The sequence below is a fragment of the Nipponia nippon genome, unplaced genomic scaffold, assembly GCF_047370975.1.
Source record: "Nipponia nippon isolate SJK-2023a ecotype South Korea unplaced genomic scaffold, ASM4737097v1 scaffold_23, whole genome shotgun sequence".
Classification (NCBI taxonomy): Eukaryota; Metazoa; Chordata; class Aves; order Pelecaniformes; family Threskiornithidae; genus Nipponia; species Nipponia nippon.
The window spans coordinates 3,670,998-3,689,298 of NW_028262340.1; the positions used below are offsets into that span (position 1 = coordinate 3,670,998).

The following is an 18,301-nucleotide window of genomic DNA, read 5'->3' on the forward strand; positions in this document are numbered from 1 at the left end:
ATATTCAGACCTGTGGCCACTGCCCCAAAAGGCTTACAATTCAATGGATGTTAAAAAAAAAAAGACACAATCACGTAAATTTGAAAGCCAAGGCAAAGACCAAAAATTGCCAAGTTAGGCCAAAGCCAAATCCTCCTCATATCGCGTTCAGTTCTTACTCCCTTTCCCGACTCCCTCTTCACGGAACAGCTTCTGCCCTGCGGCCGCTGGTGTGGGTGCTGTGGTTGCGCCTGCCGCTTCCGAAGGGTGAGCCGTGGGGGGGGCCGGGCGCTGAGCCTTCGGCTGGCTGGTTTTTAGTCCCACTGACTACTGTTCTGTAGCTCTGCCATGCTTTGCCCCAGCTTTCCAGAGTATCTGACCCGGTGCTATTCCGTAGGAAATGCAGAAAGGGGTGTGTGAATATAATTAAAGAAAAGAGTCAGACTTGACGGTTTCAGCATGGAGTTTTTTAAATCGCATTGGGAATGTTTACACAACGGCTCAAAAGAGGCTTTTTCCATGTACCTGTTTACACTCTTTACTTTTGAAATTCTTGAAGCAATCAGCCCTTGGAGAGCCCTTACGCAGCACTTGCAAGCCCTTGATTGCGGAGGAGAAAAGCCCTGTTAGTGAATCACTGGGAAAACATTCCATAACAAACTGGTCTTTTAATGAGGGTCACCGCTGCCTTTGCAGTGGCTCGGAGGGAAGGGACGAGGGGAGCCGAGATGCTGTTGTATTGTACAACTGTTTGGGAGACACAGTGGTGGAGGCAGGACCCAGACACCGGGCCTTTGTGTGCAAATTTCCCACCAGAGCTAAGCAACTTTTATTTTTTTTTTTTTTTCCCCCCCTCCAGTTTAATTAAGTGGGTTTGGAGTCCAGTGCTGGCCTAACAAGCACTTCTTCGTGAATGAAAGATTTGTCTCTGGCAGTGAGGCAAGGCTCCGAACAATGTCAACAGCAATTACTGCCGGCTATGGCCGTTTCAACAGCTCACATGAACAAGAGGGTGCTGGGAAGGCAGGGGAGCGCATGAGGCTGGCAGGAATGTTTTGGGGATTGTCTTTGCCGATCTTACAGCAAGCTTGTCATCCGTGCACCCAAGATTTTAACCAAAGCTAGGCCTCCCATGGGAAGGATTTGTCTAAAGATGCTAATGACGTCAGGGAGCTTTCTGGCAGACGTGACACCAGTTGGTAGGAGGGAGCTGGTAGGAATATGTGTTACAAGAAGAGGGGATGCTTGTTTGGGTGAGGTATGGGATGCAATCAGTTATCCCAGAAGCGAAGGTAATTTCACTTAAACTGAATGGGATGCATCACTGAAGGTTATAGCGATCCCGTTTATGAATCCACTGATCTTTCTTAATTTGTTGGCCTGCTTGAATAGAGTTTACTGGGGACCTAATGCATCTTTTCTCTGTATTTTGCTTCACTTTGCTTTTGTTAGGGACCCATTGCTTGTCTTAAGCTTTCTCTTTGGAAAACTGAGCTCTCTAGCACCGAGGTGAATTTTTTTTATTTGATAAATAATTAAAAACAAACATAAAACCTACAATGCCCTGTGTTAGGGGAAAGACGTGCAGCAGCAGCACTCCTGCAGCCCCTCTGTGGTCTGCTGCCTGTGCCCTGAGAATACCTGCTCTGCTGCCTTTGTAACCGTGTCCAAAAAGTTGTTATGCAGTTGTGATATTCTGTAGGAAAGTAATGTATTCTGTGGCCTAATCAGCACGAAATTGTGATGTGAATTGAAATTTGTGACAGCATGGTCAGCGCTCAGCGGCCAACGTGTGCTCCGCTCGCGTGTACGGTTCACGGTGCGTACAGTCTGTGGACACGCTGTGCAGGCTAATTGGATCTAGTGACGACATGTCCGCGTAATAGCAAAAGATTAAACTGCTGACAAATTTGAACAAGGCATTAAAAGGAAAGCAGTTTATTAAAGTAACCGTTTTGAATTATGAACTAATGAACTATGATTTCTGATGATATTTGAGCTCAAGCGTATAACTATATCCCAACTTGTTTTCAGAGTCCACAAAATTATTTCTTTTCTAGCCTTTGAATTTTTGTCACTTAATTTTTTAAATTTTTTTTTTTTCTTCTGTTTTCTTGGAGGGGAAGGAAGGACTCGTCGTCTGTTGTTATGCTGCATAGCTGTTAGATGCAGTAGATAAAATCAGACACGTGAGAGATTTTTGAAGCTCTGGGAGGTTTCATGTTGAGTTTTAAATCTGTGGGTTTTGCAAGCTGCACTCCTGTAGTAGAGATTTACAAAACAGTCAAGTTTGCGGTTTTCACAGACAGCCTTTGGTGTTTGGCAGTTGGGTCCAGAACATCTGCTGAAAGAATTTAGAATTATTGGATACCGTAGTCTCACCTCTGACTCAATAAAGGCTACGCTGCTTACAACAGTTCTTCTGTAAATATTGATAATTTTGTCCATGGCTAAAATGTTATGGAATAGAATAGAGTAAAACTGTCACAAAACAGGAAAGCTTTTAAATTGCTTTCAGTTGAACTTTTTCACCCATTATTATTAAGAGCATCAAGCACAAAATCAGTTGCTCGAAGAGAAGTTTCGTTTTCCAGAACCGCTGGCCAGGGAGTGTTACAGCACGCCGCCGTCCCGTCCCCTGCATTTGCATGCAGTGAGTGTCAAGTACGTGTGGTTTGCAGTGATCGTCTTGGTGCCAATAAACCATTCTGGCATCTCACCAGTAGGTAATAATAGATTCATCTCCTCAGTCAGGAGCTAAACCCCAAATGTTTATTTTTTTCTGTGGTTTTTTTTTTTCTTCCCCCCCCCCCCAAGCCTATGGTGAACAAGTTGAGGGGTCTTAAATCAATTTTTAGTAGCCCATTTAAAATGATGTGCGGTCAGAGAGCTTGGGCATCCTGGCATGTTGAGGTTTGCACTTCCCAGCTGTGGGAAGGCAGTAACTGAGGGTGTCCCCCAGGGTGACCCCCGTGCTGATGGGATAACTGCGCACTGCAGCCTCTTACGGAGGTGAATCAGCTTAACTGTGCGTAGTGTAAATATATATGAGCCTTAGATTAGTAGATTTATAGGTTCTATTCTAATATCACCTTATATTTCCAAACCTGGTGTTTTCGATCATGCTGTTGGATTATTTATTTAAACCATAGCGAGCTTCCTTATGTCACCGTGCCATCAGGCCTCCTGCTTGTATTCCGTCCTGTTGCGCTCTGTAAATGCCCTCAGACTCCTTGCCAGGACCGAGAAAAATCCTGTGATGCAGTTCTGCACCGTGGCATGCCATTCTCAGAGAAACCACATGCTGCCTGAAATTGCTTTTTTTTCCTCAGGTTTATGAATGCAGCCTCTGACTTGGGATGATTGCTGTCAGTCTGAAGCCCTGACAGTCCCATTCAACGATTGACAAGGCGCACAATGAACTGCCTGAGTGTCAGCCTGAAGTAGACAATGAGAAGTTTCTTTGGGGCGTTTTCGCAAGCAGATCAGGGTGAGAAATACAACTCTGCACATTTATGTAATGCTTTATCTGTATAATGCTTTGAAATGTACCCAATTAGTGATTAGAACACCCTCACGCTGTCAGTCAGGGTTTTTTCACCCAAGGTGACCATTTTATTGGTTTATTTTAGTTTGTTTTTTGTAAGAGATTTTCATGGTAACAATTCTCTTAGATAATCATCTAACAAGACAAAAATTCAATTTCCTATTTAAAAAGGGAGAAAAAAGTGGCTGTTATTACCAATATATTCCCAGTGAGCAGAAACACATCTATTTAGCGATTTTTTTTTTTTTTTTTTTTTTTAGTATTAAAAAAAATTCTTTCAGATTTCCAGATTTTTTTTTTTTTTTTTCTCCTCTCAACTCTGCACTTCTGAATGAATTTCTTCGGAGAGGCCTAGCTGCAGTCCACTTACCGCTATCAGAAAAGCAGCACTGTCCATGTCTGTGCCTACTCTTTCTCTCTTAAAAATACTCTGCAGGTATCCCTTCATACTAAACAATTCTGAAGCTTGACTTCTCTATGAAGTAGTGTGTTAAGTCTGCATCCACATAATCTAATTTTTGGCGCATTAAGTCAATACTCATGGCAGGCGGTTTTCTAGTGGTAACTATCTATTTTCCTAGTTGATACGCACAATGCTGTGCTGAACCCAACTGATCACCACTGTTCTGGCTGAGAAACGAGGAATTTTTTTTTTTTTCACAGCTATTATACACGATTTTTTTCCCTAATCACGAATTGCAAGTAGTTCAGAAGACTTTATATTTTCTTTTCTAACTTTATATAAAATCTCTGCTTCTTTCTATTTGTTGCTCTGTGTTATTGTTTATACTGTGCTGTGCAATATCTTATCTCTGGCATGACACAGATGTAAGAGAGCACACAGTGCCTTCGGCCGCCGCTTTGTGAAATCTGAGGGTAGAAGTCTCCCTGTTCTGGCCACCCTCGAGGGATTTAAATGAATGTGAGGGAAAACTTAGCTTCTGTTCATTCCCAAATGCCGCACCTCGTCAGTCTACCCACGGAGAGGAAATTTTAGAAGTGGACAACCTTTTAATTTTTTGGTTATGTTTTGAATAGGTAGATGAGGAAAAAGTTTTCAGTACGTGAAAAGTTAGAAGTGCGAGGACTGAAAAGAATAGTCAAAACTGGAAAAACCTCTGGAAGCAGGATTGTAAATTTGAGTAATTTAATCTCTGGATGCAAAGGATGGGGAAGGAACTGGTATAATCACTTGTTTTTATGAAATTTGATTGCAAGACTGCTTTTCATATGAACAGAAAAAGATTGGAAACATTTCTGCTCCAATGTGAGAGCCTAGGATTTTTTGTGTGTGTGTCTACCTTGTTGCAGAGTAGGAGGGCTTTTGTCTTGAATGCTAACGCAGTATTTCTGGAGTGGCAGCACGCACCCTCTGCAGCCCGAATTTTAACTGAGTGAGGACTTTCACGTGTCCTGAAGAAAAGCAGGTTCGAGTGCTGCTTGGAATTTGCTAGAGGTTTAAGGCTTTTAGTATAGACAGAGTGAATCGCTCTGAACAGTCATTACACTGAATTATTTGGTTTTTGTAAGTAAATTCTTGTTATAAAATGCTTAGTGTTTTGTAAAGTTGAAAATAAAACTTCCACGTGTTTCTGATGCCTTCAGCAAAGTTTCTAGGATATCATATGTAAAACAGAATGTTCCCAGTAAAAAGTGTATATTATTTTTTTTATTTTATTTTCACTTTGGTTTTATTCCATTTAATAGGTAAAATATCCGAGGTGAGAAGGTATTGTAACTCATTTGTTATCGCAGTGAGTCAGTAACATTAGATGTAAAACTGGAATTTTTGTTCATATCTCCCAGTTTTTTACAGTCAGTACAGCAGAAGTTAAAAAAATGCATTTTACTTGAGCACCGTGACTGGTTTAGAGGGCAGAAGCTTGGTGGCGATGTGCATACAGAGGGGAAAGCTTGTGCCTGTCGGGGACAGTGTATGGTAATCGTGGTACAGAAATCCTTGTGCCAGAATATGCTCTTTCTGTGGAGCAATTTATAGATAATCCAGCAGTAAAAGTTTTAATTTAAATGCTCTCCAGCATGGCCATTCATGTGGAAAAATGCCAGAATGTAGACACAGTCAAATGCAAGGCTCGTGTGCTGCCAAGCCTCTGGTCTCGGATTTCTGATTCCTGGTTTCTTGGAGGACGTGGTGAGGGCTCGTGTTTGACCTCTACAGAGGTACATTGTCATCTACAGGCATGTTGTCCTCCATGTTTTACTTCAAGAGATAAAATGTGGCCTTGCGTCCCTTGCATGCCCCCTGGTACAGACATACCCAGAGAGTGGGACAACTGAAAGGGTTAGGGAACTAAAACAGAGGAGAAAACTGCAGTGTCTCTTTAATAATACAATATTTACCTCCTTGCAGTATAATACAGGCAGAAAGCAACCCCCTGTTGAAATATTTGCTTCCTTGGGAGAGCAGAACATAGACTGCAAAGAAAGGAGGCTGCCGGGGGATGCGGTACCCAAGGCTATAATTTCAACAAGAACAAAATCTGGACGCAGGGTCACTGTCCGGAGCGGCGGCTGTGGCCTGAACGGAACAACAGATGGCCTCGCAAGTTCAGCAAAAAGGCTTTTTTTTTTTTTTTTTCCTCTTTTTTTTTCCTCGAGATCATGGTCTTCTGATAAAGGATTTGCTGAGAAGCTCAGAAATCATCAGTCTAATTTATTGGTTTCTCTGCCTGCCAATGGCCATAATTACAACTGAGTGAATAATTCAGAGCAAATAATTTGTCTGACAAATTTCTTTTTCATCTCATGAAAAATCCATGAGTAGTTCACAATCTCTTCACATTTGTTTGTTGTTCATATTTATTTACTTGCCCTTGCGTAGCTTTTATTGGCTGTGTAAGGCACGTGGTACGGTTTGCTCTTTTTTTTTTTTTTGCTTTGCTTTTCTTTTTTCACTCGCGTTGTTTGAGCCTGGTTGTACATTCATATTAACTACCAAGCAGCTGGAGGTCTGTGTGTCAAACAGCTCTTTACAGTTTCGGCACTTGCGGAATATATTTCTTAGATGTTCTTCTCTGCATGAATGCATTTGTCTCCTTGGGTCTTCCTTGCCATATCTGGTCTCCTCACGGTCCGCAGCGTATTCACCAAACTTACTATTGTTTCCGTCTGAATACTCTGTGCTCTCTCTGTGTATTTTAGTTAATGAGGTTCTGCTCTGGTTCTGAGGAGCTCTACCCCTTTTTGTTTGTTTTTCTGTGGCAGGATACCTTTGTGAATAAGACACGACAGAGGGATTAGGTATTTGTAACTTCTGCGAAGAAAGGCATGTAACTGGTTCATGATTTGTTATGCTCTTATCTTCTTTACTGACAACATCTTTCGCAGTTTCTACCTCGAAAGCTGTGTCGTTGCATTGCTGAACTTCAGAGCGTTTAAGGATTCCAAGTTACTAATCAAGTCTATACTTGAGTTGTTGATTTAAAAAAAAAATTAAAAAATTCTTTTTCTCTTTGGACATAGAAAAAAGGTATTTGTGGACATCTTTCTTTCTTAACTTGGTCAGAGCTTCCAGAATTGCTTCAGGAAGTTTACCTAAAGAATAAGGCTGAAGAAGGTTGTGCCTTTTCAAACAAACTTACAAAGAAAAAAAAGCTTTCCTTCTCTTCAACACAGGCTTCAAATGACCGTGCTGCTATTGACAAGCCTTTGGTCTAATAAATATACACAGGAATGATCTAGTCTAAAACCTTGTTCTTCGTGGTAAACACATACCACTTGTGCTATATTTTTAGGTACCTTCTCATCATTAGAAGGACATAGTAATCATTATGGAGTGCGTCTGTGTTCACAGAGTTGAATAGACTTTCTCTTTCATCAAAGATGAAGAACTTAATATATTTTCAGGAACGCTGTCTTGCGCTAATAGTTTTTATTTTGGTTTACAGCCTGTGCAGAATCAGTACGGGGCTCCTCTGAATGTCCTAGAGGTACTCCAAATTCTTTTTGACAGCTCCTTAAGGAAGACTGATCTAGTCTAGCATGTAATTAATGCTGGTGATTCCACTCTGATCTTTTTACTCCTATAATGTACATCTCTGACTGAGAAGGAGATAATGGACAATCATGTAAGAAAACCCTTGATTATGGCTTGATTGAGCTTGTGTGAGCTCTAGACAGCTAGTGTTGTCATGGTTTCCAAGCCATTTAACGTATGACATTTTTGCATAGACAAGATGTTAGATAGCCATCCAAAAAATTGTAATTTGGATTATGCCTAACCCCTCTTTGAATGTCAGATCAGGTTTATTTTCATAGAAAATCAGTAACCAGTTTTCCTGTTACAAGCTATAAAACCCATATTGTCTTCCATGAAATTTGCAAAACAGAGGACTTGCCTGTGAAGAAAAAATTTCTGCCATTCAACACAAGAAGCAGATCTGCAGTTTTTAGCAATACATGTTGGTAAACAATGCCCAATCCTCTCAGCTTTTGGTCACCATATCAATAATGAATTGCAATTAAAAAAAAAAAAAAAAAAAAAAAGCGCCATTATTCTGGGATCAGTAAAAGTGTGCTGAAAATTCACCACCTCAGTATCTCCACCCAGGCTGAACTTTCAACAAGATGTAAAATCCCACAATAACATAGGTGGGGAGGGACCTCTGAAGGTGAGCTGGTCCAGCGGAGATCAGGCTGCTGAAGGGCCTTGTCCAGTTCAGTTTTGAATTTCCCCATGGAGGAACTGTAGGGACAATCCAATATAATATTAAACCTACTGAATATAGATACGTTCCAACAAGAAACGCGTGTGATGCTTGTTGCTCTACAATCTCTGTGTATTTTGAGAAAATGGGTCCCTGCATTGCGGTTTGCTTGAGCAGGTATGACTGGAATTCCCTCAGCTGATGCTTTGGGATGTTTGAGGGTAGTCTGTATGATCACCAAAATAAGTAAAGGACAGCTCTGCATGAGACTGATGCCTGTCTGTCGCTAAGGGAAAGCGGAGGAAAGGGGAGGGCATTATGAAACCGGCATTTTTACTAGAGGGGAAAAAACCCCCACAACCCCACATAAAAGGGCTAAGTTCGTTATACTCCTGTTGCCTGCTTTTCTCTAAATGGACTTAAAAACTTTAATTGGATTTACCAGCAAGGAGGCAGCTTGTTTGAGCATGGCAAGCTCGCTCATTCTGATTATCCTAATATGTCATTTTGCACTGAAGTGTGTCTTTGGTCAAGAGTTATTTATTTTGTGACAGGATGGTGTATGTCTAAACATGCCAGGTCTTGCCAGCGTATGGAGGCAAGTAGCTCTTGTCACTACCTAAAGAACCATCATAGTTCTGTGTTTTGTTTCATTTTTACAGACCTACACCTGTTTTCAGAGGATAGAAGGACTGGGTAAAGGAGAAAATGTAGGGACGGAACATATGAGATAATCTCTTGTATTTTACTTGCATCGTAACTGTATTACTGACAGCGCCACTGTCTGCTATTCCATAGTGCTGCTTTTCCACAGACCACACAATTAAGGTTTAAAGGGACGCCATATCAGACAGATATTTGTTTTCTGTTTTCTTCACTTAACACCTTCTGGAGTCTCTATCCATACAACTCCATCTATACGGCGATCACAAGTGCCAGGTGGGTGTCTCTCCTGCGTGCTGGGCTGTCAATACCCTGTCCGCCGTGGAGCAAGCTTTCTGCTTCTGTGCAGGAGAGCGTTGTTTCCCCACCTGTTTGCAACGTTTTCCTAGGCATCAGGTAGCACCTCGCACTCAGGATCGTCTTGCTCAGTCTTTGGGAAAACCCAGAAGTCCCTTCTTCTGAATCTTAAGAAACTTAAGACAAGATATTGGGGCATTTTCAGTGTCCAGCTTTTGTGTATTGGTAAGCACAGACATCACCATAGTTCTGCAAATAATTTTTTTCCAAGTGACTTTTTTTAGAACCAGCAGAGGGAGCACAATAATAAAAGTAATTGAACTTACAGATCTTTCTACTTGTCTGTAGTCTAAGAATCTAAAAGTGTTCTTCAGATATGTCAGTGTTGCAAGTCCATTTTACTGATAAGTGAAGTGTGTAGCGAGGTGGGGGAGCGTAAGTACGGAAAGCAGAAAGGCAGGGACACAGCTAAATTTCAAAACAAGAAATAGTGTTCCTTGTTTTCTGTAGTTGCCATTGAGAATACACAAATAAATGACAATATTTTGTGCTGGAATACCAGATAATCTAATGCAGCTCCTCGAGTAATTCAGTAGCCTGTAGGATCCTTGCTAAATCATGACAGAAATGCAGTTCTTCCCGACTTAAACATAAGCCTTACTTATTTAATCATTTTATGTCGTTCCCAGTAGGTTCAAGGAAAATCGGAGAGATAGCATGTGCATCCTGTGTTAGGAGGAGGTCTTTTAGTTATACATACCCATAGAGCATAGTGAAGATTTTGAGTCTGACTGTTGCTTAATGTCTATGGACAGCAGTGGTAGCCGTATTCTACTGGATCTGTTCCTGTGGTACCAAAATTTTTCTCAAACCAGCGGCATTGCCCAACTTTTTGGTTTGCATTTGAGTGAGTTGTTAACTGGGCACTACTGCAATGCACAGGGCTAAGAGCAATGAGAAAATAATTCATAAAGCAATGGGGTTGGTCCTCAGTTGTTTCAGTTTTGCTCTTCATCTGTTTTAGTCCCTTATACTAAAGCTTTTTTTTATGTGTCCCTGTGCAGGCCCCAGCAACGGGGCTATTGACATGGCTGAGAGAACTGGTGATAGTTTTTTGCGATGTTAATGTGCAATCCAGCAACGGAGCGTACGTCGTCTTGTGACCGATAAGCGCTCTCAATCCTGCAGAGATTCAGAATGGTTTGCAAGTGGTTATACCTTCTCCTGCTCTTCTGATGCTGTTAAATTTGATGTATCCATCGGAGACAGCACCACAAAGCATCATTGTCAGCGGAGCAATGAAAGTTTCTAATGTCCCCTGGGAGCACAGCTGTACATGATGGGGACTCTGGTTATGAGTATGTCGTTTAGGCTGGGTTTGATTACTTCAGTTTCCCTAGCAAAGTCAGTGTTGGGAACTTGAAAGGCAGTCCGTTGCTTAAATTTCTCTCTCGTCATCGAAATCCAAAATTTACTTGAGTTAACTGAAGCTATAACTGCTTATGTTGAACAAATCGCATTAGTGGGTTGGCTCAACAGTTTGAAATTCAGCATCGCTGCTGCTACCTTCTGGAACAGGCCCGCTGCCATTTTGTAAGTGCACTGTAAAGCCTTGGGTTGTGATTAATGGTCAATGGGTTGATTGCTTTAATCCAGCGTGTCAGTTATGTGCCGCTGTAGCACCTTCTTTCTACTGTCAAGCTTGTTGGGATCTGTGTGCCTGGGACGGTGCCTGAGGCAGTTGGCTTTTTAGCTGTGAAGACAGGATTTGCAAATTAAAAGGAAGAATGCTAATCACTTAATGTCCTTGTTTGTTCCTTTTTAAACTTTGTGGACTAGACAGTTAATCAATTATTTGAAATGATGATTCCTGCAATGCTCACATATGAACAGCAGCACCCTAAGAAAAGTCAGTGGGCAATCTTCTAATAAGGTTGTGAAGTGGGTAATAATTTCATTTCTTACACAGCCTTGGCAGCTATAATACACAGGCAGTCTGTGTGCTGATGCTTATTTTAATTTAATCAAGATTCATAAGTAATATATTTGTGTTTTTGTCTAACTGTAGGATGCATAGTTTATTCTGGGGCACGCATTAATGAGTAGTTAAACTGAAGAAAAGCCCCAGAGAACCTCGGGGGGGGGGGTAGCTGTGATTTATGTTCTTTGTGTTTTCTGAGAGGGATTCCTTTGCCTTCCTTACCTATGTTCTTTTTTCCATTTGGCTTTCTGTTTCAGAACCCACTTAGGTTTTCCTGCAGGTTGGGAGGGCGTGAGCTATGCAGAACCACAATCCAGCTTCGTGTTATTCTTTTTAAAACCTATACGTATATGGCTAACAAACTTCAGAGATTGATTTGTTAAGGCTGTGTGCTTTACAACTGCTTTCGTTTCTTTGTGGTGCAAATAGAGAAGTCCCGTGCTGCCACGTTGGAGGTCTTCTGGCGTGGGTCATATGGCATTAGGTGCTGTGTATACTTGAGATTGCTGGGAATTATCTTAGTAGTTCTCTTTCTCTGGTTTTTCTAAACTGCCTACTAATCATGGGTGAATCTTACAGGTTCTGATAAAAGCAGTCAGAATAATCCAAAGAAATCAGTCATGTGTGTGAACTTCTGGAAATGATCCAGTTCACCTGGATTAAAGCAACGCTGGCGACAGGATTTTTCAGTCACTGTGTACACAAGCAGACAGTGAAGCAACTGCTGTAGTCCAGAGAGCTCCAGTGGTTGGAAAAAATGACGGGATCAGAAGAATGCATTGAAGCTTTTCTCTCCCTGTCTGCTCAGTGAGATAGCTGCATGACTTTTTTTTCCACTCCTTCCAAATCAGGTGCACTTTGCAGCTGTCAGGTACCCATGCAAGGTTGTTATGATACCACGTCCTTCCATCTTCAGTGTGAGTATGATACTAGACTGAAAATTGTTGTTATACGAGGGCATTGCAGACACTGTAAAAAGCCTGTGATACTGTATACTTCTTGTACATCCAGTCCGCAGTTCGCTGTTTTTGTACCGCGCTGTCTTGGACAAAGACACCAAATTCATATTACCAGCCCTTTGCTGAAAGAATTGCCAAGAGAGGAGGCAACGCCATGTGTCTTGTAGTTAAATGCATATTCCCTTATCAAGTATCCTCTTAAGAAAACCAGCAGTGATTACACACAAGCTGGGTGCGACAGGGATTGAGGGGGACAGAGTGGCAGATGTGGGCTGCTCTGAGTCCTGTCAGGAAGGAATGATTAATGAACACCAGCTCCAGCTGAGGCTAACCTTTGGAGAGCTGAGCAGGACATCTGCAGAACTGTCAGAGCTCTGACAAGGACAGAGCTGAACAACCAATTATTCCACCATCACTAAGGTGGGCTGTCAGTTTAATCCCAGCCATTCACTTAGGCAAGGACGGGGAAATTTCTCCTTTACATAGCACCGCTCTGTTGTGACCTTAACTATTTCAGTACTGCTGAGGGGAACCGTGGGGCAACACCGCACGTACAGGAGCTCCTGCAGACCGAGTAAGGGTAGGGTAGTCGGAGACCCTGTGCTAAGAGTTGTAGTATCTCTCTACTGAACTATAATGGCACGTGGGAATTGTGATTTCAGAAAATGGTGAATACTAAGTTGAATGTTCTGCAGACACCCCCGTATTAGTCAAGTTTTGTAGCGACACAAAGACATGGTGATTGCTGACACATTCGGACTCGACCACGCTCAGCTGTTTGTCCTCCACAAGAAGGCTGAGTATCGTTCCAGGGTGGTTGACAACAGCTAGTCCAGAGACCTGCGGTGTTTTTAAAGACTACTAGGAGCATTTCAGTTGGCTGAGTGGAGCCAGAGTCAGCCCAGACGGGGAGGAGACCTTTTTGTGCAGGTTAAGCTGCAGGCGTGCACCTGGTGCACAGAAGACAGCTGGGTCCTCCAGCGCAGCTGCGTACCTTAGCACAGCCTGCAGGGCAGGCGGTAAGCTTCTGGCCACATGCGAGTTTTATTTCCTGCATAGTGGGACAGCGCTCGTGTTGTATGGATTTTCCTAAGTAAGTTTTCCAGGGATTTTATGTCAGAATGGCCTTCTCTTTCTTATATGTCCTTCTTCTGCCATGTGGGAAACTGAGAACTAGGGAAGCCGCAAGCACAGATTTGGAATCTGGAGCACGGCTACAAGCATATTACGTGAGATACACCTGTAATGAATACTTCAGCATTGTTACACATGTCTGGAGTGCTGGGAAAAGAAAGCACGTACTCTAAGGTAGCTAACTCAATTTTTTTCTTGTTCTGAGCAGAAGCTCTCATATTTTTTTCTGAAGTTGCTTAATCTTTGTTAAAATGTCCCCAGATACAAAATTTTGTTTTCAGTTAGGCCATGCGGTGAGTTCCAAAGTACTTGTTAACACTGAAGGGAAAATTGGCTTAATTAATGACTCGTGCTGGATAGCATTTTACTCTGCAACCCGCCCCGTTGTGCGCCTCGTACAGTGTGGAACACCATTCAGAGGAGGTAAGGGTACATCTCTCTGACTGTAGCGTTCTGACTGTCCTCTAGACTCCGGCCCGTTCCCGCAGAATCCCATGCGTTTTGGAAGGTGGTCTGATGATTCGTGTCTGTACAAGTACTCGAAACAGGAGGAAGCAATGTCACATAGAGAAGTTCCTCAACAACCTGCAAAACAAAGTCCCAAGACTTGCAGGTGGGACTGGGGATGCATTAGCTTAGGAAGAGGCTGGACATACACAAGAGGAGAATAAACAGTTACGTACAGTGGATGTGTTTCTGTTACCGAAATGTCTGTTTGAATGCTGGTATGTCTGGTTTACAAAAATAGTAGGACTTGCCAGAGAGCAAGTCCTATTTATTTGTTTCGCTCCGCTTAGTCTTCCTGCTAAAAGATGCAAAACATTGAGAATTCTGAAGAATTATTCAGAACAAATATGTCCTCAGTGTACTGGAGAATATGTAGAATTTGTAAACATGGCCTTTTTTTGGTGGATTCCTAGTGTTTAAATATCTTGCATCAGAAAACCTTTAGACTAAGTTAATGGAAATTTATTCCCAGTGAGGGCTATAAGCTCAACAGTAAAGCACCCTGGAGGTATTTAAAAGCCGGGGAGATGTGGTGCTTAGGGACACGGGTTAGTGGTGGCCTTGGCAGTGCTGGGTTAACGGACTTGATGATCTTAAAGGTCTTTTCCAACCTAAACGATTCTGTGATTCTAAGATGTAAAAATGAAGCAATCTCTTTCATCAAAGATGAGTCAAACACCAAGATAAGAAGGGGCATACTGAAAGAATGGTGAGCTTTATAGGGTTGAGAAGTGGAGGTTAAGTCACATCCTTTGGTATTTTCTTTCTTTTGTTTGTGTGTGTGTGTGTGATACAGCACAGTTCTTGGTTTGGAATGCCTTCCATTTTTGAATTGGTATAAATTCTTGAAGGCCTTAAAATGCCCTTCCAGCTGAGGGTGTACAAAGAGCCGACATACTGAGATACCTGACAGACATGAGGACAGCTTCATCTCTGCTCTGCTCATCCCTTGCCTCCTTTAGATTCTAGGTGGTTTAGCAGCCCAGGCACATCTCTGGAGAAAGCCCCAGCATAGCCTTGTCTTGGTGATTTTTTTCCTAAGCTCTTTATGTGGTCAATGAACACAGAAAATGTAACTGCCACTGTGCCCCTCTCTCAAGATTCTCCCTGTAAACCTTGACTTTCGCCTTCCTTAATTAGGACATCCAGTTTGTAATCATTTTTATCTAGGAAATGCACTAATGTCACGAAATGAGGGCATAAAAAGACCTGAAAATTTTGAAGTAGGATTTTGCAGTAAAATAGAATAAATCTTACTCCCTTATGGTTTATTTTCTGTTTATGTTTGAGAAGTTTTTATTGAAAAAATAGAGATGATAAATTCTGTCTGTTTTACACCTGTCTAAATATATTTTCAAGTATGTTCCTGTTATGCAGAAATTTTGCTAATGAACTCCCAGTTGAGGTTCAGGCATTACAGCAGTGTTCTAGATAGCAAAGAGCTTATCTGAATGAAGATAAAGTAATTTCTCATGGAATTACATTTGCAGGTTGCCTCCAGTGCATGCCAGCTGTAAAAAGAATTGTACTAGAAATCAGTTGTAAAGAAGCAGATAATCTTTGGATTTCTGATCAGGGCAGCTCTGCTGCACCAAAGGTTGAGAAAATCCTCTCAAAAAGTCTGCAAAAAAAAAAAAAAAAATACAGAGACTATTACTTTAATCATGCAAATGTTTCTTTACATGGTAGATTTTATCACCATCTGAATGTTCACGTGTGTACAGCAGTTACTGTACTGCGTCCCTATTCCTCTCTGGGAAGCAGAGGAAGCAGCTGTACCAGTCGAAAGAATGGAAGCGGATCTGTAGCTGTGCATATACCAGCAATGTGCAAAAATTCATAACGTATCATCTGTAATGCACAAAAATGTTCTTTAAGACATGGAGATATGCAAAATTTGTTCTTCAATTTCAAATGGTGTCAGCGCTCTTGTAGAAGGTGGAATTCGGTTTGGTGTGTCAGGGAGGCTGCAAGGAGAACAGGCTTGAATATTGATTATTTGATGCTGAATTGCAACCCAGAAATGTTGAAACAGCATGTATGCAAAACAGTGTTTTCAGGGCTGAGGTTAAGGCCAAAGTGATTGCTCTTCCTGCTCAGGAATGGATTAAATCTGAAATTCCAACATTAACTTCCTTTGCCCTGCAAGACTCATCTTGGAGAATGAATCTGTTGGTTATCTTCTGGGTTGGGTTGGTTTGGTTTTGTTGGTTTTTTTTTGTTCTTTATCTTCCTTCTGCACTTCCCCTCTGGGTTTGCGGAGCAAACAGTATTTGCCATGGTCCAGAGTGGGTCTTTACTGCAGCAGAGCAACAGAAAACATAACAAGAAACAACAAATTAAACTTTTGTTTTAATTTTATTTTCTAAAATTAGTTGTAAATTGATAACAGTTGTGGGATATTACTCATTTTGGCCAAAGTTAGTTGTCTGAGGACATGAGAGAGTTGATGGGCATGTGGTACTTTGGTCTAGGCTCCCTAGCTTATGGTCTCTCTTTGTGATTTTTGCATTAAAGAGCATCGTGTAGAACTCAAAGGACAGAAAAGAAACATTCTTTATGATTAGAAATATCTTGTCCATGTCAGTAACTGAATTGAGAAACACTGGTGGTAGTGCCATATGGAGTGCAAAATCTGTGACCTTTCCGGATAAATCAGTTTGCAATGATTTGGACGTACAAGCTAGGGAGTATACAATGGATTGTACTCTAGTTTGTGTCTGGAATTTAGAAACAAATAATAAGGAAAAAAATAATTTAAAAATGGTAATAAACAGACAAGTAAAGCAGCACATCCTTACTGTCAATGAGCTTATTCACCTTATTGGTAAAAGATGCCTCTTGTATTTCAGAAGATGCTGCAGGAGGATTCAGTGCAGTAGCAGGTTTGCGCTTTACTAAACAAGGATGCTGCACATTCATAGGGGAGAAATGAGTATTTAGAATTCAGCACATCCCATCATCTGACGTGTTATTAATATCTTCAAGTAAAAGTCATGCCAGCACAGCGGGCTTAGAGCTTCATCCTCCTGGTGGGGAATAGCAACCTCCTCATTTCCCTAGCTTAGAGCTGACTTGTATTAGGGCCTGACCAATTGCAAAGCGATCAAAACAGGAATTCTAGAAATTAGTCTTCAAATTAAGCATAATGCTTCATTTAAGATATTTTCTCTGCCCCTTCTGTTCTAGGATGTCCTAGATGACCAGTGCATGTTCAGGCAGTGCGGTATGCTCACCATAATGCCAGCTGTCTTGACAGGAAAGAATGGTGTTCTGCCCAGTCGGGCAGTTCCCTGCGTTTTGATCACTTTGGCAAAGCTTAAAACTGAAGACTTTAAGAGTGAATTTGAAAATGGTTCTTTCAGCCTACAGTGAAGTGCAGTTCTGGATGTCAGAACTGGGAGGCCGCCCCTCGAATCCTGTGCTCAGCATTGGGCCCCTCACCCCAAGAAGGCCATGGAGGGGCTGGAGCGTGGCCAGAGCAGGGCCTCCAGGCCCCAAGTTTCACACCAGGTCTAGGCAGAGGCTAATTGGACAGTTGCTTAGAAGTAGTACAATTTATCTGTGAGCCTTCTTTGCCCGTGTCATCATGAAGTGATGGACAAGAAAAGGTGGTGGGAAGGGATCATAACTGGATGAGGTTTCGTCAAGAAAGTCATGAAGAGAGTATACATAAATGTACATGAAACTTCAAATGGGTAGATAAGGTGCTTCATGTTACCTGCCTGTCGTAGCACTTGTTTCCCTGTTCTGTGTGCTACAGCCCCGTAACAGCAGCCATCATTGCGATTACAACCTCGCATGAGGTACAGGGCCCCTGCATGAAGTCAGTATTCTCCAGAAACAAACATAACGGGCAACGAAGCTGGGGCAGGGGCTGGAGCCCAAGGCTGGGGAGGAGCGGCTGGGGGAGCTGGGGGGGCTCAGCCTGGAGAAGAGGAGGCTGAGGGGAGCCCTCATCGCTCTCTGCAACTGCCTGAAAGGAGGCTGGAGCCGGGGGGGGTCGGTCTCTTCTCCCCAGGAACAAGCAATGGGACGAGAGGGAACGGCCTCAAGCTGCGCCAGGGCAGGTTTGGGTTGGATGTTAGGAAAAATTCTTCCCTGAAAGGGCTGTCAGGCCCTGGCCCAGGCTGCCCAGGGCAGGGGCTGGGTCCCCATCCCTGGGGGTATTTAAAAGCCGGGGAGATGTGGTGCTGAGGGACATGGTTTAGTGGTGGCCTTGGCAGTGCTGGGTTAACGGTTGGACTTGATGATCTTAAAGGTGTTTTCCAATCTAAATGATTCTATTCTATGATTCTATGACTCCATGTTGTGGAGCAAGTATAGACTGCCTTCCTCCTGGGTAGAGGTTGCCTTGTGTCCACCCATCTTTCTGTGAACAAGTGCAATGAATTAGTGAGGATTTAGTAAATCAGTATGATTTTGCTTAATATACCCAACATTTTATCCTATCAACTGTTATGCTTCAGTTGGTTATTTTCCTGGCCCCTTACCTAATTGCAACCTGAACTTGGCCAGGTTTGGTGAGCTCTGTTTGTACGAGGGCGTGTAAGTGGGCAGAGGTTTA

General features: G+C 42.4%; 1 protein-coding gene across 4 annotated transcripts in view; it reads left to right on the plus strand.

Annotated features, from left to right (window-relative positions):
* Positions 1 to 18,301, plus strand: part of LOC148055370 (uncharacterized) — a 243,809-nt gene that overhangs the window by 116,438 nt on the left and 109,070 nt on the right. For all 4 annotated transcript variants that reach the window (XR_015705479.1, XR_015705478.1, XM_087760909.1 and 1 more), the window contains one exon: positions 3,312 to 3,469. The gene's annotated coding sequence lies outside the window, so the exon portion shown is untranslated. The remainder of the gene's footprint in view (positions 1 to 3,311; positions 3,470 to 18,301) is intronic.